Source organism: Adiantum capillus-veneris, chromosome 24 (genome assembly GCF_014529385.1).
Source record: "Adiantum capillus-veneris isolate H3 chromosome 24, ASM1452938v2, whole genome shotgun sequence".
NCBI lineage: Eukaryota > Viridiplantae > Streptophyta > Polypodiopsida > Polypodiales > Pteridaceae > Adiantum > Adiantum capillus-veneris.
The window spans coordinates 69,063,425-69,087,094 of record NC_140954.1 but is presented as its reverse complement, the minus strand read 5'-3'; the positions used below and the strand labels follow the sequence as shown (position 1 = coordinate 69,087,094).

General features: G+C 45.4%; 1 protein-coding gene across 4 annotated transcripts in view; it reads right to left on the bottom strand.

Moving 5' to 3' along the window:
- The window catches only part of LOC147426545 (bidirectional sugar transporter SWEET7b-like), a 100,555-nt gene that overhangs the window by 39,520 nt on the left and 37,365 nt on the right, over positions 1-23,670 (bottom strand). The window lies entirely within an intron of this gene.

Below are 23,670 nucleotides of genomic sequence, written 5' to 3'. Positions count from 1 at the left end.
GCTGAATATATGGGGAAAAGAGGACCTAATGTGGTCAAAAGCTGAGCACTCAAGTAGTGTGTGGTACTCACTCTCTCGCACTTGACGAGGGCATAAGGTGCAAAGTCGATGACACTCCTCGCCAGTGCCCCAACGTCCTGTCTCGCAGCGTAGAGAATGGGAGCTAAGACGAATGGAGGCAATGGTGCGGATCGCACTCAACGGGATGGGCTCAAGGATGTAGGAAGGGGTTCGGTTACCTCGTTCCGAGAAGAAGAGAGATTTGTAGTTTGGGGCAACGTGTGTGGTGTAATGGCTGAAGCGAGAACCTCCAGATTTCTCCCAAGCCATGATACATTGGCGTTGTAAGAAGGCCTCATTAACTTGGGAGTCGAGAGAGAGAGAGAGAGAGAGAGAGGGAACCGTGAAAGACAGCCGCTTTTCTATGAGCCCGCAGCCAAAGAAAAGGGCAAAACGGCGTAGTGCAAACACAAGAAGAGAGAGAGAGAGAGAGAGAGAGAGAGAGAGGAAAACCTTATTGACCCAACTAGGTGAAGCTCGCTTACATGGAAGGAGAGAGGGAAGCGGGATGGTTGGCCAATTTTTTTTAAAATGTACTAGTCTATCAACGTGTCTTACGGACAGTAACAACAATATAGAAGACCGAGATGAATTGATCAAGAAATTGCAAGAAAGATATTCACCTAGCATGCTTACTACCTTGATGGATACAATGTAAATAATGTCCATGGTTTCAATTGGTTGTCACACCTTTGTCATGATACCTATGCTAGTTGTTATGGTGTCATCAGTACCCAACTCATGGAGTGTATTGACCAGTTCGCCTTCACCATCTAGCCTATCCCTTTGTGAATACTTCTATTCAGCCCTTTCATTATATTGTTGTAAGGCTGCCAAAAATACCATACCACTGCTTGCTAGCATGATGGAGTGATACAAATGAAAGCACTAAACCCTTCCTACAACAGCACTGTTTCTTTGAGAAGACTATCTTGATCGTCAAGCCTATCCTAATGAATATTGTAACAGGACCAAGAATTAAGTAATAGTGCAAAAGCAATATACGCAACATTCAAATATAGATTATGAACACTTGTATATAACACTTTTGTTGAGAAGACAATCTCGGACATTGTCAAGCAAGTCCAAGCCACATTTCTTGTTGTAAGTCACAAAGGACTACCCCTCATCCAAGCCAAAGTTATTGCAGCAACTCACAAAGGACTACTATTCAGAATCTCTTGCACAACACACAAAGGACTACCACTCAGATAGTAGTTATAATTATGAGATGCACATACAATGTTGTTGGTGATTTGGCGCTTTATAACTCATTGCTCAACATCCCCAGAGGCCCCAACTATTCAAAAATCTGATTCCACCCTAGAACTATCCACAACCCTAGAACACAATCAATTGCTTCCCATTGGACCTTGTACTTGCCATTTGAACATTAGAGTGCCGCTAACCTAGCATTGTCAAGGTCTTGCAATACGGCTTTTCTAGTGTAAGTATTCAAGATTGATGGTTTTCGTTGATAAAATGGTCGCTTGCAGCCTTATGGCCCAGCCAATTGTCAATAGTGGGGGCTGAAAATAGGCAACTTGCAACCATGTTCAGATTTCAACATTTTCTCACCAAACAATGAGGTTCATGTTTTACACGCGATATATGCAAAGCAAGGCACGTACCCCGGCTTGATGCACCCTTTTCCTTGGCCTCTCCCTGCTCGGCAACCTCTTCCCGCATCATGCATGCTTGGTTACACCAGGTGGTGTCAACGCTTCCTGTATGCTCTCCAAGTGCATGTTTCGCCGAGCCATCCACACCCACGTCACGCACAGAAAGATATGCTCAAACGTAATGTAGAGAGAGAGAGAGAGAGAGAGAGAGAGAGAGAGAGAGAGAGAGAGGTGCTTGGCAACCTCTTTTTGCAACATGCATGCTTAGTTAAACTAGGCGATGGCATCGCTTCCTGCATGCCCTCCAATGCATGTTTCGTTGAGCCATCCAGACCCAATATGTGAAGCACAAAAAGATATGCTCAAACGTAATGTAGAGAGAGGGAGGTGATAATTTCCTGCAAACTATAGAGAGAGAGAGAGAGGTGATAATTTTCTGCAAACTGTCCTTTCTTTGAATCTCCTCGCGGTGACTCTCAAGTATAGTGCCTGAAACTACTGCTCTCGAATGCAGGTCCTACGTGCGGGATGGAATGCCGACCTTTGACCTACACGTGCAAAACCACATGTCTTGCTTTCAAATAAGACCAGCAATGGTCGAGCGAGAGGTGGAGTGGTAAGCAAGCTGCACAATACACAAAATGCGGAGAGAGAGAGAGAGAGAGAGAGAGAGAGAGAGAGAGAGAGAGACTTGGATAGGGAGACATCTCCTTATCCTGGCTTCCTCCAACCCGGCACACACGCAATGGCCCCTATATAGCTCAGGGTATTCACAGCACCCCTGTCCTCTGAAAAACACCTTTAAAAAAAAACAACTCACACTAGCGGGGCCTCGCCTGCACTTCACCCAACGCACATACACTCTGCACAATCACTAGATACACTCTGCACATACACTATGCACAATCACTAGATAGCGATCACACTGATCTTGCCTGCTTCCAGCTCTTCCACATCTCAACACCTCTCTCTCTCTCTCTCTCACACAAAGGGGGCCCGGGGGACGCACACGCTCACACACACCGGCACCACACACCCTGGAGACGAGCAAAGAAGAAAAGCGGGAAGAGCGGACAGACGACGCCAAAACTGGTGATGACAGCTTCTCTTTCAAAGAAAAAACACCATGTACAAGATCCATATGTTTTGCTCTAGGCCGCACCATGGCCATCACCGTTTCATATAGAGGGGCAGACACCTCCCTCGCAACTCGACCTCATTGGTACACACCTCGACGGAAAATCCACCATTGGCTTCAGTTCAACAGCACCTTCTCCTCTTGGCAGCCCTCGCTGGCTGCTGCTGCTACAAAACGCTCACCCTTCCGAGCCGCTTCACGGCGATTTACTTCTTGCACCCTTTGATCACCGAGCGTACGAAACCTCTTCCTTCTCTCTCCCAATTCTCCTCTTCTTCCCCCAAGGAAAAAGGCTCCTCCTTTCGTCGAAAAGGCTGCCCCCCTCTTTTCTTCTTCCCTTTTTCCAAAACTTCTAAAAAAAGCCCTCTTTAGGCGCTATTGCTCCCCATAAGCCTCACAAAACCTTTTTTTTCCCTTAGCTTGTCACGTGCACATCTAACCCTATGTGCATGTGGACAAGCTACTTCAAGTCCAAGGTTCACGTCAGCTTAGGAAGTGTTATGGCACCTCTGTGAGCCTGTGCGCAGACCGTGCATGTCCAGGCACTTAAAGTAGTTGCATATCCTCTGGTTGCACACACCATGATCATCAGCATTACAGTTAGTAGCCATCATGAGCATTTTACAATGCACAGAACCCATTTTCCCTATTTTAGCCATTTTTCACTTATTATCAACAAGTGACTTCGTTGGGAAACTCGGTAGGGCAAATTTGCTAAGTTAATATAAGAGAAACCTGGCAGTCACTAAAAAGAAGCAGAAGAAACCAAGAGAGCACAGGCAGGATCTGCAGCAGGCCCTCTAGTGTTTCTCCTCAACAAGAACCTCATGAAGACCAACGTTTTACTACAAGCATCTTCAGCACTTAGCACCAGCGTTTGCAGATCAGCAGCATCAGCAAGTTTACACAGCCTGTATCAGCGTTTTTACACAACCTACATCAGCGTTTTCATCACAGCAGCATCAGCGTTTCACATCAGACATAGCAGCGTTTTCAGCCCTGCTACAGCAGCGTTGTTGGTCCTGCTACAGCAGCGTTTTCGGTCAGAGATAACAGCATTTTCAGCCAGCAGTCGTTAGTGTCGTCGTCGCCTTCTTCATCGCCATTGTCCCCGACTTAGATCATCATTGCATCATAGCATCAAGAACTTGCATCAGCACCTTTGTACCAGATTTGTGCAATCAATAGCATAGACTTCTCTCGCCATCGAGAGAGGAGCCCTTGGAGGAGGGTTTGACAACACTCTGGTGTCGTATTCTTCTCTCTATCTCTCTCTCAGTCTCAGCACCTTCATCCAAAGTTATCCACTTTGTTTGTGATCATTTGCACTCTCTCACTAAAAGAACGGAAGGCTCTCCCTTCCGTAAGTAAAAGGAACCCTTGAGCACGGTTTGGAGCACTCATCTTGAGCAAAGTTCAACATTCACTTCCGCTGCACCTTACATTGGTATCAGAGCTTTGGCAGTGTTCTGTATCACTCAAGGAAAGAACCACAGAGATTTTTTTTGCTTGTTCGGTCGCACATAACCCAAGTCCACTTGGGCGTGTCGATTCATAATCGTGTTTTTGAAGAGTGACAGGTAACCCAAGAAAGAAGGGCTTGTCCGGCCTCCCCTCGTTCCTCTTTTCACTCATTGAGAACGGACCGTGCACTTAGCGGCACGCCAATCGACGTGAGGTGGGAAAAAGAAACCTTGGTGTGAGTACAAGGCCACCAAAGGGGTGCGCCCACAGGAAAGAGAAGAGCCTTCTCTAACACAGATTGCAAGCTAAAGCACCCAAGAGTCTCAAGCCCTCAAGAACCCTTGAGCCCCAAGAACCCAAGTTCCTCGTGAACTTAAGAACCCAAGATCTCAGTGTATGGTCATCACCCGAAGCGGAATGGATACTTTGCATGAAGGTAATGAGGATGGAGGTTGTGAAGAAGAATTTTCCCCACCAAGAGGTTTTTCCGACCCTCCCCCTTCCCCATCTCTACGCCACAGGGTTTGCACCAAATCCTATGGAGGTTTTGGTCAAGTCAATGATGGACATGATACTACAACAAGAGGCGCAATGCGCCACCTTTCATCGCGAGCGCAAGCAAGCGCGCATGGCGTCCGAAGAAAGACGAGCGGCCTTGGAATTAGAACGTGAGGCGCAGAGAGACCAACGCATACAAGAATTGGTCCTACAGGTTCTCACCTCGAAGTCCGAGCCACTCAAGGACGTGGGCGAATCATCAGATAGTACAAGTCGAGAAGCGGATTCCAACAACCCCGTCACGGAGAAGTTGACATTTATTAAGTATGATGATAAAATAGATACTAATGTTATTCATTCTTGGTTGCATCAATTTAATGCTTATTTTGCGACAACTAAGAAGACAAGGAATAGCAAAGTTTTGACGGCCGCCATGTATCTTGCCGGTGATGCCATTAATTGGTATCAAGCGTGGCAAGAGGAGCAATTGGCCGCACACCTAGAGGAAGCCGAGGAAGGCATGTCCCTTTCTTTCTATTGGGCCGACTTCCAAGACAAGCTTAAGGTACGGTTCTTGCCACCTCAGTACCTAGCGCAGTTAAAGAAAGATTGGCGCAATCTCAAGCAAAATGGTACTCCAGTCGTGTCTTTTTCTAACCGTGTTTTGCAGCTTGGCACCCAATTACGCAAATCGGATGCGAAGCACAAAGAGGCTTTTATTTTCGGGTTGGACGACTATATCAGGTTTGACGTCGAAGTCTTCAATCCCGTGGATCTCAACAAGGCGGTAGCAATTGCTCTCGCACAAGAGATGAAGCACAACAAGGGGAAGCCTACGGAGAACAAGTCACAGTACCTCTCAGACTCCTCAGAACCCAAAGAACGGTAAAAACGGTAACAATGGAGAATGGTAACTCTTCTAGCTAATCTTCCTTTAATCCTTCGGAAAAAGACTCTCAAAATGAATCTAAGGGTAAAGCTAAAGCACCTACAAAACCTAAGCTAACCCCAGATAAAAAAGCCGCACAAGGAATTATAGGAGAATACATAACGGCTGAAGAACAAGTGATTTATGCTAAGGAAGGTAGATGTTATCAATGTCACGTTAAGGGTCACATTAACAAGGCTTGTCCGAAGACAACCCCACCTAAAGAACCCAAAGCACCAACAGTTACCACAAGCACTTTAAATGAACCAATCTGAGTCTTCACATGTTCCTGACACACACATTGATGAGTCTCTCTCTAAATGTTATGATCATGTGAAGGGCCAGCATTTTGTCATATTGTTTGATTCAGGTAGTACGCATGATGTGATTAGTGCCTCTCTTGTAGAGAGAGCCCGCCTAGAGGTTAGCCAGACAACTCCTCTCGAGATGTCGGACTTCGCTCCCGCTATGGACTCTCATTAAGCAAGAGTGCCTCGATGTGTTGTTTACAGTTCAACAAGCTGCTTTTTGTCGAAAATTTGTCATGTCTCCTCTCTCAGGATGTGATATGCTTTTGGACATTAGATGGTTTCGAGAGCATAACCCTCTCATTGACTGGGCGGACAATACTCTCACTTTAAATACCAAAAGTGACTCTCCTATAATCATTTGTGGTGAGGAGGGTCTACATTCTCTGCCTCTCATTACTCATGTGCAAGCGAAGCGTGAATTACGAAGAGCACAAGCGACATTCATCTATGCCGCTCCAGTTACCCAGAGCATTCAGGCTCAAGACAGGTATTCAGCTTTGTTTACCAAGATTAAGCATCTCTTTTTGCAAGATGATCTCCCACCCGAGCGGCTGGAGGACCATCACATCGAACTCACAGAGGGGGCACAGCTGGTCAATAGGGCTCCCTACCGTTTGAACAAGACTCAGGAAGAAGAGTTAGAGCGGCAACTCACGGAGTTGGTAGCCAGGGCTGAGGGGATTCATACGTCTTAGTGTAAGTCCTTTTGCTACTCCTATTTTGTTTGTCCGCAAGAAGGGTGGTTCGTCTCATTTGTGTGTTGATTAGAGGGCATTGAATAAGATGACCGTCAAGAACAAGTTTCCGATGCCTCGCATTGAATATATCCTAGATAGGCTCAATGGGGCAAAGGTTTTCAGTAAGGTTGATCTCAAAAGTAGATACCATCAAGTAAGGGTATTCAAAGGCGACATCTACAAGATCGCTTTTTGTACGAAGCGAGGGCAATGGAAGTATGTGGTTATGCCTTTAGGATTGACAGGTGTTGTGGGTATATTTAACCGTCTCATGGTAGGCCGTTTTGGCGATATGGTTAGTGTATGTGTGTTCATCTTTCTTGATGATATTATCATTTTTTCTGCATCCTAGGAACAACATGAAAAGGATGTAGAAAGGGTATTAACCCGTTTGGATGAGTGTCAATTGTACATTGCAGCTAAGAAATCTAAGTTTTTTCTCACTGAAATTACTTATCTGGGTTATATCATTTCTACAGAAGGCGTCAAGCTAGATCTTGCGAAGGTGGAACAGGTATTTGCCCAAAACTACATATGTTGTGCATTCTTTTCTTGGTTTATGTCAAGCATATAGTTCGCAGATAGAGAATTTTCCACGCATTGCCGCACCCATGACAGATGTTTTGAAAGGGGTAAAGACTCGCCGCAGCCCCTGGATTTGCCCGAGGCAGCCATTGAGGCTTTCGCAGCTCTCAAGGTTGCGGTGACAGAAGCGCCATGTCTTATCCTTGCCTCTTGGGATGACCCCTTTGAGGTATGGACAGATGCGAGCAATGTCTCCATAGGCGCTGTGCTTCAGCAGCGTGGCCATCCAGTTGCATTCCTTTAGTCGGAAGCTCAATAGTGCAAAAAAGAACTATTCTGTTTATGATGAAGAACTTTTGTCTGTCATTCACTCTCTAAATCATTGGAATCATTTTCTGTATGGTAGAGAGTTCACAGTTCGCACAAATCACCAAGCCCTCAAGTGGCTCCAGTCTATACCTAGTGCACATTGGAGTGATCGCCAAACATGGTGGTCACAATTTTTTGAGCAATTTGGCGGTTTGATTGAGTATGTGCCTGGAAAAGCTAACCCTCTTGCAAATGCGTTAAGTCGCAAAGGACAGATCCTGGCTCTTGAGTCAAGATCCACAGTTTCTCTTCAGGGTGTGTCTTTCGGCAACATGAAGAACCAGTACGCAGATTCCGAGTTTGGTAAGCAATGATTGCAGGCTCTTGCTTCCCAAGGGCCTAGCAACTATCTCATTCGTGAAGATTTGTTATATTTTCGTCACCGTCTATGTGTGTTTCCCTCTCTCAGGACAGCCATATTGTACGATACACATGACTCGCACGGGTCCGCACAGGGGAATGAACACCACTCTGGGAAAAATAAAAGGATTCTATTATTGGCCTAAAATGCGAAAGGATGTGTTTCGTTATGTCACACAATGTACTATTTGTCAAAAGGTAAAAGCTCATCGGGGTAAGTAGCAAGGCCTCTTGCTTTTGCTGTCTATTCCCGATAGACCTTTTCAGGATATTTCCATGGATTTTGCGACTAACCTTCCACCTAGTTTACATTCAAGGACCACTCAATGTTTGACAATTGTTGACCGTTTCAGCAAGTTTTGCATGTTGATTCCTTATAAGGCCACAGTCACCGCACAAGATGTGCTAAGGTGCTTAATGACTGAGATGCTTGTGGTAGGTGGGAACCCGGACCAAGCTTGAGGGGCTTAAGGGCCGAGCTTGTGGTGGGAACCGGGCCCAAGGTTGAGGGGCTTGAGGTGTCACAAAAGTCAACAAAGATCCCTACAAGGAGGGGGGCGAGCCATGCAAGTAGGGGGGATGGTTGGAAGACTTCTCTCTCTCCCAAAGGGCACCCTTGCTCAAGAGGCAAGAAGGACACATGTCAAGCCCCTAGCTAGGTTTTCCTCAAGGAGTGTCCAAAGCCTATTGGTTGGCCTCCCAAGCATAGTTACCCGGAACGCGGAACGGGAACGACGACGGGATCCCTGCGGAACGGGGGAACGGCTAGTGGTCCGGAACGGGAACGGCGCGGAACGGGAGGTATTAAAAACACCCAAATAGTGCATTTTTAAGCTCCTTGTGTTTAAATACAAGGAGTATTAGAGTGCTTTGACTGTAATACTCACAAAAAAACTCGTTTTGAAGACCATTCAACCTTGCTATGACTAGATGATGATGTGTGTGTGTGAGAGAGAGAGAGAGGGAGAGAGAGAGAGAGTGAGAGGGAGAGGGAGAGATTTGAGAGAGTGGGAGGGAGAGGATGAGAGCTTGAAGGCGTGAAGCCTTGAGCCTTGAGAGAGTGAGTCTTGAGAGGGAGAGATCTTGAGAGTGTGAAAGGGAGAGAGAGTGAGTCTTGAGAGGGAGAGCTTGAGCCTTGAGGATTGGCTTGTAGAGAGAAAGGGGGAGGGGGGTGCATTTTATGAGTCCTTGAGGCCTTGCACACTTCAGAAAGAAGCCAAAACATTTACTTCAATTTTTTCAATTTTTGCCAAATTTGTTTGTAGCCGTTGGCCGTTCAGGGGGCGTTCCGGAACGGCTGTTCCGGTTTGCCACTCGGAACGTCAAACGTTCCGGGACGTTTCGGAACGTTCGGGAAGGGAACTGCCCCCCGGAACGCCGGAACGGGGGCTAGGGGGGCGTTCCCCGATAACTCTGCTCCCAAGGGGTCCAATGATAATTTAGTTAATTTAATTAATTGTCTATGCATTTATCAAGTCCTCTCTCTAAAAGGGAAAAGGGGGACATTTGTCTCAAGGCTACCCTTGTTACTTGATATGCACCCAGCTTGTGATTGGCTAGGCTTGGAAAGGCCAATGAGCTTTCATCTTGAGCTAGAAAAGAATGTCGACCCAAGCAAGGAGGGGGCTTGCTTACAAGATGTACTCTCCCCCTCCCCACACACACACACACACACTCTCTTATTGTGTGAAGTGCAAAGTGCAAGAGTTCCATCTCCTTCTCCAAGCTAGTAGAGAAGTTCAGAGCCTACACCAACACTCTTGGCTATGGAATGCAAATCCAACCAAGAGCCATGCTTCAATGCTTAAGCTTGTCATCTTTTCCATCTTCATTACTATGCTATTATGTATGCTAGCAAGAAGAGTGATAATAAGTCAGGAACTATTTCTTTCTCCTATAAATGTTTCTTCTTCCTCTTCCCTACCCTCATTCCCCGCTAGCTCTCTCCACCTTTCAAGGTGTTTGAGGCCTTGGGACTGAGGTTGGGAATGGTTAATGCTTTTCACAAAGTCTATGTTATGCTCGTGATGCATAAAGCTTTCCATCTTCATTGCATCACCTAGGTCATAAGGAACACAAAGATTAAATTGTACCAAGTCTCTCTTGATGGGAGAATCTATAATACAAAAACCTATTGGAGAAGGGACCGGATCCACATAAATCCGGTCCTCAATTGTTGTCAAGTTCTCTAAACTCTCTCTCTTGCAAAAGTATTGTTCATGCCGAGTTAATTAAGTACTAGGATTATGTTGCTACCGTCAGTTAAGTTCACTCTCTATGTTAAAGTAAACTCACAAAAATGCTCTCTTTAATTCTCCTAACTCCGCTATTCTCAAAGTTCATAGGCCATTTCCATTACATTGGTATCTGTCACCAGCGTGTGACTACTATCTATCCTTTTTGTTGATTTCTTTCTTATTATTTATTTACTTTCACTTTTTGGAAACACCCCTCGAGAAATCTAACTGCCCTGCATTGCATAGCTAGTGTGGAACTGTCCAGAGGGAGTCCGAGCCTGAGGACAAGAGAGCACTAAGGTTGGACAAGGACTATGGTTAGCCAAAGTGGGATCATTGACTAGCCAAAGTGGAATCCTTTGCTACAGAGGCTACATTTCAGTTCTGGGTGTGGCTACAGTGTACAAAGGGGGTCAGATGACCTAGAAAGATACAATGGCAGCATCTCCTAAAATTTAGGGAACTGCTATTTTGGGACCTGAAAATGTGTTTGTGTCATTACCTCCGGAATGACAAGGGAAACATTTTCTTACTCTGCAGTGAAGTCAACTGGGCAACCGGTTGGGAGATTTTTAGGCGGCAACCCCGAAACGGAAAATAGGCTGTAAATGTGCCAAATGGCACATTTCTGTGCACTTTCCTCATGCATGAAGAAGTGGCGCTGAATTTGAAGGGAGGAGAGGCTCATTTGCAGATTTTGTCACAAGTCAAGAGCTATGGAGTGCTTCCTTTCCCTCCTATGTACAGTGCGGTGCCAGGAGTGATGCCATGCACGCTACGCACTGCCCTCTCTCTCCCCTATGGCAGTATGTTATGCCTCTCTAGTGGGCTTTTCAATTGACCAATGTACAGTTGTGTGGGTTCATGCGCGATTGCTGAGGCAAGAGCCTCTTGCACAGGTACTAGATTAGCTAGCGACTAATCCCCCGCAAGCACAAGTGAATTCGGAGAGGTTTCACGCCAGAAATCTCGTCCGATTCAAAGGGCAAGTAGCCCTACAAGTGCGGGAGCTCGAGGGCTTGCTACGGATGCGACCGGCACGCGAAACGGAGCCCGAAACGGTAAATTACAGCCTGCTGTGTATTTTTTCAGGTTTAGGGTTTTGGCCCTAAACGGACCCTAATACCCCTAGGAGGTTCGGGGACGCGAGGGGACCGCTTTACAGGTGATCTGGCGCATTTTCGGGGCTGAAAACAAAGAATTCAGCGTGCTGCAGATTCTCGCCAGGTTTTGCAAAGTGCCCGTATGCGTCGGGAAAGTCATTCAATGCGTGGGAATACTGACTGTGAAGGGTCCTAGTACAGTTATGTTGCCGAAATCGGGCCGGAACACTTGAAATTCAGCCAAGCTTGTGCGGGGCAGCTTGTAGGGAACCACAACGTTTATTCCCTCTTTTAAACAATAAAGAAATACTGAAAGGGGCGCCTAAGTTAGGGGCCAATCTGGTGTCGGTCTACTCATACAGGTGCAATCTAGCAGCTTGTATCCCTCTCCCCTTTGTTGTGTCTTGAAAGTATAGGTAAAGTGGGCAACGAATTAAATAGGTGAAAGCAAATAAGGTTTAAGTCTAAAGTCTACCGCCCTTTTTGAAGTAACAGGCCGGTTTCATGGTTCCATCGCCGGGATTAAATCACTTTTTCCCATAGAAGTGAGCCTTGATCAGGTTGGGCTTGAAGACTCAGGGGATCATAGACCAGACACAGGGAATTGCAATTATGGCTGACAGACCAGATAATGTGACTGAAGAGGTTTCCTCTTCACAGGGTAAACAGACACATATAGTGGGTGAGTCTTCAAGACCACCACAGACGGATGATGATATATTCAGGACCCAGTTGGCTACTGCTGTGGCTATGTTCACACAAGTAATACAGAATCCGAGATTTTTAGCCTTTCTGCAACCTTCTCTTCCGTCTCAGCAAGTTGGGTCACTGGATCACATTCAAAAGCCTGTTAAGGCTCGAGCACAGGTGCTTCATACTGCAGAGTCAATGGAAACACCTGTACACTTGACGGAGAACATGCAGTCTCCACAACCTGTGCCTAAGGTGCAAGAACAGGTGGCTGAGATGCCAGTCTTTCAAGCTGTACCAGTTCAACCAGCCACTTTTCAGCAGCCTAGCTGGTTCTAATGGGCAGGGAAGCAACCTACAGGCTATGCAACAGGTCTTTCCACCACCTTCGGTACACCCTGGCTTTTTTGGAGGTAGATCGGTATTCCAAAGCATGGCTGGTCATGCATCGTTTTACACGCCAGGAACAGTATTCGGGGGTGCTCAAACGATGATGCCTAACCCCATGTATGGTGTCACGGGCATGCTACCAGGGTTTCAAAGCACTCAGGGCCAGTTTGGGATGCCACAGGCAAATTTTGGTATGGCTAGAATTACAAATCAGCAGCCAAATATGGAAATTCTAGGTCAACTTAACTGCGGTCAGGGAACACAAATGAACCCTAACAGTGTTCCCATGTTTCAGTCACTTCCATATGACAATTTAATGCCGCTGGAGAGGCAAACTCTGTACAAAGAAGGTGGCAAAGGTGTGACATTCACGACCTTTACAGGGTTTGATGACAGGAAGAAGACTCTCTCATTCCTCCAACAGTTTGACAAGGCCTATGCCGGGGGAAACTTTACAGAGGCTTCAAAGGTCCGCAAGGCAGCCACTTTCTTGACAGGGAATACGGGACAATGGTGGACAACTTTATTGCTGCAAGGGCAAGCTCCGTCCACATGGATTTACTTCAAGCAGATTTTTGCAGCAGCATGGTTATCTGATGACTTTGAAGCAGATGTCATAACAGAATGGCACCAGCTTAATGCTGCCACTTGCAAGAATCTGGATGACTACAATCGGAAGTTTTGGAAAGCTCTACTTCTAGTAACTTCCTATAGGTTTGTGCCTTTGACAGAACAGATTGAAAAATACTATTGTGGCCTACCCAAAGGATTGAGAAAGTACTGCACGAAGACCAAAGTCACTACTTTGACGCAGCTCATCGAGGTAGCAAACACTGGCAATGGTTTGCTCAAGGGAGAAGATTGTGAATTTAATACTGGCGTCAAGGAAGGATCAGCCAAGAAAAATACAGCGAAGAAGTATGTTTCCAAGGAGGTTCCTAAAGTGACTCAGGAGCCCGCCAACGCAGGGAAAGACAAAGCTACGGCTGAATTAGAAAAGGGACCAGCGAAGAAATGGAAAAGACGTTTTCCTCGCAAATTGAAAGAGCAAAAGAAGGTCCTGAGGTCAAAAAACAAATGCTTCATCTGTGAGCAGCCTGGCCACATTGCTTACAATTGTCCTACAAAGAAAAGGCCAGCTGATTCTCAAGACAAGGAGGACAAGAAAGGAAAGAAGCCCATGGCTGGTCTAGTGCCAGATATGGTGGGCGACAAGCCAAATTCAGATGCAAGTGAGCTTTGCAGAGCATGGGGAAAGGTCAGGGATCAAACAGTCCTTATCTTCTTTGATCCAGGTGCCAAAGCCAACTTCATTTCCCCAGAACTGGCTTCAAAGTTGGGAATCAGACCTGAAGAGATGGGATATATAGCAAAGGCAGGTTTGGCATGTCCTGGCCATACAGAGGCTGTGACACCCATCATTGGAAAGTTGCACCTACATATCCAGTCCTATGTAGATGCTCAAGAATTTTACATCATGCCACTGGACGGATGTGATGTGTTGTTAGGTACTCCTTGGTTGTTTCGTGTACAGGGAATCATGGATGCCTACAACAAAAAGATCACTGTACAGAGCAAGGGAAAGACTCACATTCTGGATGTAAAGCTTAAAGGGGAGTCTATTTCCACTGTATCATCTTCTGCTATTACTTCTGTAATGAAAAAGCATCTTTCTGCGTACTTGGTTTTTGCACGTGAAGTGTCAGATTGTGATAAATCAAATTTATCTGTGCTAGATAAAGAAAGGTCAATGTTTTTACAACAGTATAGTGACTGTTTTTCCGATTCATTACCGTCTCAATTACCGCCAGAGAGACCCGAGGACCATGCGATAGATTTGGTGCCAGGCAGTAGCCCACCAAATAAGCCTCCGTACAGGGTTAGTGCGGCTCAGCGGAAAGAGATAATGGGCCAAGTACAGGAGCTGTTAGAAAAGGGGCTGATTCAACCTAGTTCATCCACATTCTGTTCTCCAGTGTTGTTGGTGCAGAAAAAAAAGGATGGCTCATGGAGTATGTGCATCGACTACCGTGCACTGAACAAGAATACCATCAAGAATAGGTTCCCTATACCTAGAATTGATGATATTCTGGACAAATTAGAAGGAGCGGCTATGTTTAGCAGGATAGATCTAAAGAGTGGGTACCATCAGATCCGCATTAGATCAAAGGATGTGCACAAGACTGCTTGTAGAACAACGTTTGGCCTTTACGAATTTTTAGTGATGCTCTTTGGTCTCACAAATGCTCCTGCTACGTTCAATAGGATGATGGACAGAATTTTCCGTCCACACCAGCAGTTTGTTGGTACGTTCTTTGATGACATGATAGTCTACTCAAAGAATGAAGAGGAGCATAGGCATCACTTGGCCATTGTGTTCAAAGAGCTACGCAGTCATAGGTTGCTCATCAATGCAAAGAAAAGTGAGTTTTTTCTGGAAGAGATTCACTTTCTGGGACACATTGTCTCAAAGGATGGTGTCAGAATGGATCCTGCAAAAGTTGAAGCGATCAAGTCATGGCCAGATTTGAAGACGGTGCACGATGTCCGAAGTTTCTTGGGACTATGCTCCTATTACAGAAGGTTTATCCGAAATTTCGTTGAGATTGCTTCACCTTTACATGCTCTTCAAAAGAAGGCAGTCACCTTTAGATGGACACAGAAAGAGATTTCAGCTTTTAATCTCTTAAAGGAAAAGATGACTTCAGATCCAATCATTGTGTTGCCAGATCTTAGGAAGTCATTTGTGGTCCAGTGTGACGCCTGTGGTAGTAGCATTGGTACAGTGCTAATGCAAGATGGCAGGGTAGTAGCCTATAAGAGTAGAATCTTGCAAGGGCCAGAAAAGACTATGCAAGCCTATGAAAAAGAACTGCAGGCCGTGATTCGTGCGCTCTTAAGTTGGAAACACTACCTGCTAGGTGCAGACTTTGTTGTCCAAACGGACCATCAGACCTTGCGATACTTCTTGGCACAGGCAAAGTTATCTGAGAAGCATATGCGATGGGCTTCTTGTCCATGTTCCACTTTCACATTGTGCATGTGGAAGGCAAGAAGAATGTTGTGGCAGATGCCTTGTCAAGGAAGCCACAAATTTCAGCTGTGTCAATTCCTTATCATCATGAACTTGATGATATGAGGGAACAGTATGCAAATGATGAAGATTTTGCAAGGGTCTTCGAGCAGCTAATGGATGGACAACGTCATGAACACTATCTTCTCAAGGATGGGTTCATGATGATGCATGGCAGATTGTGTGTCACAAAGCCATTGCGATGCAAAGTTATGGAAGAGAGTCATGTCCCACCGTATGCAGGACATCGTGGTATCGATGCTACAGATAAAGCGGTTGAGACATTCTTCTACTAGCCTACATTGAGAAGAGATGTGGATGCCTTTGTGCGAGAATGCCTAATTTGCAAGAAGGTCAAGTTTGACAGGCAAAAGGCACCAGGGTTATTGCAACCACTACCTATTCCAGATAAACCATGGGAAAGTATTGCTATGGATTTTATCTTTGATCTTCCGAGAACGCAGACAGGAAACGATGGTATTTGGACCATCATTTGCAGATTTAGCAAGCAGGCTCATTTTATTATTCCTGTCAGGCAAAAGATAAAGCCAGATCAGATGGCACGCTTGTTTATGAGCAATATTTTCAAGTATCATGGCATGCCACAGTCGATTGTTAGCGATCGTGATCCACGCATGACAAGTTTGTTCTGGAGAGGCTTGTTTGAGAATATGGGCACAACGCTCAAATTCTCTTCGTCATTTCATCCTCAAATAGATGGGCAGTCAGAAGAGGAAAATTCTACTATCCTAGATATGCTAAAGTGCTATGTGTCAGAGCATAAAGGAAAGTGGGAGCAGTATTTGCCCTTGGTGGAGTATGCATACAATAATACAGTACATTCATCAACTGGCAAGGCACCTTTTGAGATAGTTGAAGGTGGCAAGAAAGTTCCTCCCATACTGCATACAAAGGACAAGATATTTGAAGCAGATAAGTATGTTCAGGACATGGATGAAATGTACAAGAAGGTCAAAGTGGCCTTAGAAAAGACTCAGGCAAAGCAAAAGAAAGCAACTGATCGTCACCGTCGTGAAGTGGTATATTCACTTGGTAATTGTGTGCTTTTACTCTTTAAAAAGGCAAGGTTAAAGAAGATGAAGGGCAAGGAAAGACTGTTTCCAAAGCTTAGCATGCGTTACTATGGGCCTTTTCAAGTGTGCGACATAATCAGTGATGTTGCATATAGGCTGAAATTGCCTCACAGTTGGAAGATTCACAATGCGTTTCATGTGAGTCTTCTCAGACCCTATGTGGGTGATGTGCCAGAAGATATGCCAGCTGAAGATCATCTGGAAGTCGAGGAACTTGACGAGATCTTGGTCCCAGAACATATTTTGGCACATAAACAAAGAAAAGTGAAAGGCAAGGTTGCTAGGCGTTACTTGGTAAAGTTCAGAAACTATCCACCAATGGATGCTAAGTGGATGGAAGAAGGTGAACTTGCAGAGTCACCAACTATGTTATCACTTTACCTTGAAGCCTTCGATTTGCAACCTACCTTGACCCCTTGAGTTTCAAAGCTACATGGATTGTCAATGTGACAATGGCTTCTGAAACAAATGATGTACATGGTATTTAAAGTGAGCTCAAATCAAATACATGTTACATGAATGTTAGAGCTGTACAGATTGTCAGTTTGGCAATTGCTCTTATGGAATGTCTAAAACTTTGGTTAGTGCTATAGAAGTGAGTATTTCTTGTCAGTTTGTCAAGGATACAATAATTGCTTCTATTAAAGGGTACATGTGTAACTACATTCTTAAACTGTCGGTTTGGGTATGCTCGAAAGTGTTACTGGGCCCAACGTGTACTACAAGACAGTGGCAAAATGTGTGCCTACCATTTTGTCATCGGAAAGTTAGTGACTCAAAGCAATGGCAGAGTGCGAAGCTACCACTATGTCATTGGGACAGGGTTCACACGCAGGCAATACATGTGTTGAGGAGGTATTGAATACACCAGGGTTGACAATGAGCATGTATGTGTCGTACATATGTCGACAGGTGTTGAATACATCAGTGTTGACTGTGAGCATGTATGACATAGATGCAAACGAGGACGTTTGAGATTTCAAGAGGGAGGTATGTCACCAGCGTGTGACTACTATCTATCCTTTTTGTTGATTTCTTTCTTATTAATTATTTACTTTCACTTTTTGGAAACACCCCTCGGGAAATCTAACTGCCCTGCATTGCATAGCTAGTGTGGAACTGTCCAGAGGGAGTCCAGGCCTGAGGGCAAGAGAGCACTAACGTTGGACAAGGACTATGGTTAGCCAAAGTGGGGTCATTGACTAGCCAAAGTGGAATCCTTTGCTACAGAGGCTACATTTCAGTTCTGGGTGTGGCTACAGTGTACAAAGGGGGTCAGATGACCTAGAAAGATACAATGGAAGCATCTCCTAAAATTTAGGGAATTGCTATTTTGGGACCTGAAAATGTGCTTGCGTCATTACCTCCGGAATGACAAGGGAAACATTTTCTTACTTTGCCGTGAAGTCAATTGGGCAACCGGTTGGGAGATTTTTAGGCGGCAACCCCGAAACGGGAAATAGGCTGTAAATGTGCCAAATGGCACATTTCTGTGCACTTTCCTCATGCATGAGGAAGTGGCGCTGAATTTGAAGGGAGGAGGGGCTCATTTGCAGATTTTGTCACAAGTTAAGAGCTATGGAGTGCTTCCTGTCCCTCCTATGTACAGTGCGGTGCCAGGAGTGATGCCCTGCACGCTACGCAGTGCCCTCTCTCTCCCCTATGGCAGTATGTTATGCCCCTCTAGTGGGCTTTTCAATTGACCAATGTACAGTTGTGTGGGTTCATGCGCGATTGCCGAGGCAAGAGCCTCTTGCACAGGTACTAGATTAGCTAGCGGCTAATCCCCCGCAAGCACAAGTGAATTCGGAGAGGTTTCACGCCAGAAATCTCGTCCGATTCAAAGGGCAAGTAGCCCTACAGTTGCGGGAGCTCGAGGACTTGCTACGGATGCGACCGGCACGCGAAACGAAGCCCGAAACAGTAAATTACAGCCTGCTGTGTATTTTTGCAGGTTTAGGGTTTTGGCCCTAAACGGACCCTAATACCCCCAGGAGGTTCGGGGACGCGAGGGGACCGCTGTACAGATGACTGGCGCATTTTCGGGGCTGAAACAGAGAATTCAGCGTGCTGCAGATTCTCGCCAGGTTTTGCAAAGTGCCCGTATGCATCGGGAAAGTCATTCAATGCGTGGGAATACTGACTGTGAAGGGTCCTAGTACAGTTATGTTGCCGAAATCGGGCCGGAACAATTGAAATTCAGCCAAGCTTGTGCGGGGCAGCTTGTAGGGAACCACAGCGTTTATTCCCTCTTTTAAACAATAAAGAAATACCAAAAGGGGCGCCTAAGTTAGGGGCCAATCTGGTGTCGGTCTACTCATACAGGTGCAATCTAGCAGCCTGTATCCCTCTCCCCTTTGTTGTGTCTTGAAAGTACAGGTAAAGTGGGCGCGACGAATTAAATGGGTGAAAGTAAATAAGGTTTAAGTCTAAAGTCTACCGCCCTTTTTGAAGTAATAGGCCGGTTTCAGTATCAGAGCTATTGGTTTTTTTTTTCTTGCTTAAGAAGAGAGGTCCTTAAGTTGTCCATGAAAGATTGGGCATGTTTATTGTAATAGGGTAAGTGGGAGCCTCTCGGGGCTTGTCTTTGGCTTTATCATTATTGAGCTACGAGCAAGCTCAATAGGAACCATAATCAACCAAGCAATGTTAGACCATCTCCACTACTCTTTGCAATCAACAGTGTCTAAACCATGGGTGTGGCTGCTTGAGAACTGATTTTCAAAGGTAAAGAAGAGTAGCGACTAAGGTTTTTGAGGGTAGCAAAGCACAAAGTAATCTATACATAAGTCTAATTAACATGGCTGACAATAACCAAGAGAGTAGAATGAACATTGATAACTTTGATTTTGCACGTGAAAGCGCTAATGATGATGCCCCCATGTTTGTCAATTATCTTGTTACTAGGTTGCAGCAAGCTATGGGCAGCCCTGCTTTGCAAGTCGAAGTTACTCAAGAACTTTGCTCTTATGGAATTTCCCTTCCTCTCCAAGAGGAGAGAGAGCTTAGGAGGCCTCTTGATGAGACCCCCAAAAGAAGACTCTCTCCCATACGAGAGGAGGAATCCAAAGAACAAGAAAGTAATGAATCTCTAAGTTCCTCTGAAGATGTGGCTCCACGAAGACGACGGTCTAGACAATCGCCAACTCCTCCCAAGAGGAAATGGTCAACCCACAGTCCTCCTCGTCACTCCGCAAGGGAAGAGACGAAACAAAGGAAGAAAAGGGCAACAAAGAGGTCACCCTCTTTGTAACAAACTTGGACACTCCAAGTCAAGATTCTACCGCGACACAGCAGAGATTCACTTCAAAACAGTTCACAATTCACACTCGATTCAACACGGCCCGCCGGAGTTCCATGCCTTAGAGATATTGGCCCCAACGACTTGCGCCCCTTTTGGTATTTCTTTTTGTATTAATCTGTGTTCAAAGTACAAAAGAGTGGGAGGGTGCTCACTCTCAGACTCTACGTCTAGATGCTCTGAGAAGTGAGGCCATGCCCACTTATTTATTGGTTACAAGGGATGCCCAAAAGCAGAGTCCCAAAAGCTTCTCAACACAAAAACAGTAAGTTCCAAAAGCAATTGGTCGTCAAAATCTGCAAAAAGCTGTCAACGCAATTTCCGGTAGTTCCGTACGGCAGTCAGCGCGTTTTGCGGAGATCCGTACAACCAGCGTGATCTGTAGAAATCCGTACGCCAGCCACGTCAACAGTTGCTTTATTTTAATTTCTTGCGTCCCCGGGGTCCCCAAGTCATTTGGCCATAAGTTGGGACAACTTATAGGGAAAAAAACCTATCTCATGCTCAACTTTGGAAAAAACCGCTCCTTTCCCTTTTTCTTTCTCAAGCATGCCTTCTCAAAACGTAAGAGCACCCAATCGTCCTCCTTTAATTTCAAATCGCAACGGTGTCGATCTACTACCTTTTTGTGTCTTTCCTAAGATTTCTCTAAAGCCTCCCGGACCTTGGGAAAAGCAGTGTCCAAGTCCCTCGTATCTTTCATGCTTAAGAAGGGTGGAACCTTCGGAGCACCTTCAATAATCTCAAATGGCGCCTTCCCCGTCGAAGGCAAATTCCACCAAAGGTAAAAACCTTTCCCATTGAGTCTTCTAATCCGAGATGTAAGACTTCAATAAATCCAGTAGGACTGAATTTGCAATCTCAGATTGCCCATCTGTCTGCGGGTGGATAGATGACGAGAACTGCAACTGTGTGCCAATGTTCTCCCAAATAGCCTTCCAAAACAAACTCGTGAATTGGGGATCTCTGTCAAAGACAATTGTCTCTGACATGCCATGTAATCTGAATATCTGGGCAATGAACGGTCTCGCTAAATGATCCGGCTTGACTGTTTTCTTCATTAGAATGAAATGAGCTTACTTGCTAAATCTATCAATAACAATCCAGATACCATCGTGCCCACTTTGTGTCTTCGGGAGATCAAAAATGAAATCCAGAGCAATACTTTCCCAGGGGTGGGTGGGAATGGGTAAAGGCTGTAACAATCCTTGTGCTTCATGCCTGTCAAACTTGACCTTCTAGCATACCAAGCAACTGTGTACAAAATCGTCCACTTCCTTCTTGAGTATTGGCCAAAAGAAGTATCTCTCCACACCTTTCAAGGTGGTATCAATGCCGCGGTGATCCGTAAATGGTGGACAGTGGCATTCGGTTAGAACCTTTTCCCTCAACGACTGTGTAACGCACAACATCGTTTTCTTCATCAAGTAGCCATCCCGAATGGAATATCCTGCTACTACCTCCCCATTCTGTATTCGACTCACTACATCTGAATAATCTGGATCTATGGCATACTGATCGACCATATCCTCAAAGCTTCTATGATGTATCGCGGAAATAGCTAAGACCAACGGCTTCCGAGACAAAGCATTTGCCACCAAGTTCTTTTGTCCCTGCACATGGACAATCTGAAAGTGAAACTGTGACAAGATGTTCGCCCACAGCATCTGCTTTTTCAATAGCTGCTTCTGTGACAAGAAGTAGCGTAAACTCTGATGATCTGTGAAGACCATAAAATCGGCTCTGAGTAGGTAATGTCGCCACTAAGTAAGAGCATGGATAACTGCCAAAAGCTCTTTCTCATATATCTGTGCTGTCATTTACGGCCTTGAAAACAATCGGCTCTCATAGGCAATGACATGGCCTTCTTGCATTAAGACCGCACCCAAACTACGACCACAAGCATCACAATATACTTCGAATGACTTCTGCAAATCCGGCAAAGTCAAAACTGGTCCTGTAGTCAATTTCTCTTTAATTGTCAGAAAGGCAATCACCTCTGTGGGCCCCCACGAGAAAGAGACTCCTTTCTGTGTCAAGATATGCAAAGGCAAAGCAACCTCTGCAAACTTTCTAATGAACCGCCGGTAGTAAGAACATAAGCCCAAGAAGCTTCTAACTTCATGGACATTCTTCAAATCGGGCCAATCACATATAGTCTCAATCTTGGCTGGGTCCATCTGCACTCCTGCTGCTGAGACGATGTGTCCCAAAAAGTGTAGCTCTGATAACACTTTTCTTTGCATTGATCACCAACTTGCGATCTCGCAATGCCTGAAAGACCTGTAGCAGATGTTCTCTATGTTCCGCCTCATCCTTGGAGAAGACAATAATGTCATCAAAGAAAGTGCCAACAAAAGATCTCTACCCTCTGAAAATCCTGTCCATCATTCGGTTAAAGGTCAATGGAGCATTGGTAAGGCCAAAAGGCATCACCAAAAATTCAAATAAACCAAAGATCGTCCGAAAAGCTGTCTTGTAGACATCTCCCGGTGCGATTCGGATCTGATGATATCCGCTCTTCAAATCAATCCTGCTCAAACAAGAGAATCCCTGTAGTCGGTCAAGAATATCATCGGTCCTCGGAATCGGGAATCTGTTCTTGATGGTGATTTTATTGAGAGCTCTATAATCAATGCACATTCTCCAAGATCCGTCCTTTTTCAAAACCAACAACAGCGGAGAGCAGTAAGGTGAAGTACTCGGCTGGATAAGATCCTTTTCCAAGAGGCCTTTTACATTCTGGGCTCGGCTCACACGGTAAGGTGCCCGGTTCGGTGGTGTGCTTCCAGGTATTAGATCAATGGTATGATCCTCAGGACGAGCTGGTGGCAACTCGCTTGGCAGGCACTCAGAAAAGCAATCGGCATGAGTGTGGATAAAATCTTGGCGTTCTTTATCAAATTCAGACATATTTGTCCTGTGTTCATAATTCAACTCTTTCAAAAAGATCGAGTAAACAAACAGATTGGATTTCATTAATTTCGAAACGGCTGAAGCCGATACAATAGGGGCAGACTCGCCCTTCAATTTCACATCAAGTACAATGTTTCGGCCCTTTTTAGTAGTTAATCTCGCTTTCTTCGCCCGATAATCGACCACAGCGTTGTTCTTATGGTACCAAAGGACTCCTAGGAGGACATCACAACAATCCAAGGGCATTATATAGAAGTCCTCGTGCCACAAATACCCCTGACAATGCAACCGAAGTTTGCCAATGACAGGTGTAATGGCCACGTCCTTGCCGGGTGCCGCTAGAACTGCCTCTGCTTGTGGTCCCATCCCATCGAGTGTAATCTCGAGCCGTGCCGCCAATTCAGGTGAAATGAAGTTGGCCTTGGCTCCTCCATCAAAGAAAATCAGGGCTTCTTGATCTTTCACTTTGCCCGAAGCTCGGCAAAGTTCTGTACTTTCATCAATCGTGCTTGGGTCAGTACCTATGCAATCTCGAACCAGTCCTGCTTTCATCTTGCCTTTTCGTCCACGTTCCTCAGCTGCTTTCGAACTCTCTGGCCTTTCTTCATTATGTTCTTGCTGTGCCTTTGTAGGGCACTTCGCGGACATGTGTCCATGTTCTCCGCATCCAAAACACTTCCCCTCTTTGATGTAGTTGGCCCTCTCTCGAAGAGTGAGCCGGGGTCGTGAATCCTTATCTTTCTTTTCTTGGGGCTCTTTTTCTTTCTATTTTCATTATTAGAAGTCTGTTCAGTTCTCTGAGTCAAGATCTCATATGTGAGGTAAGTCAAATTGCCTGAATGTATAACAAAACC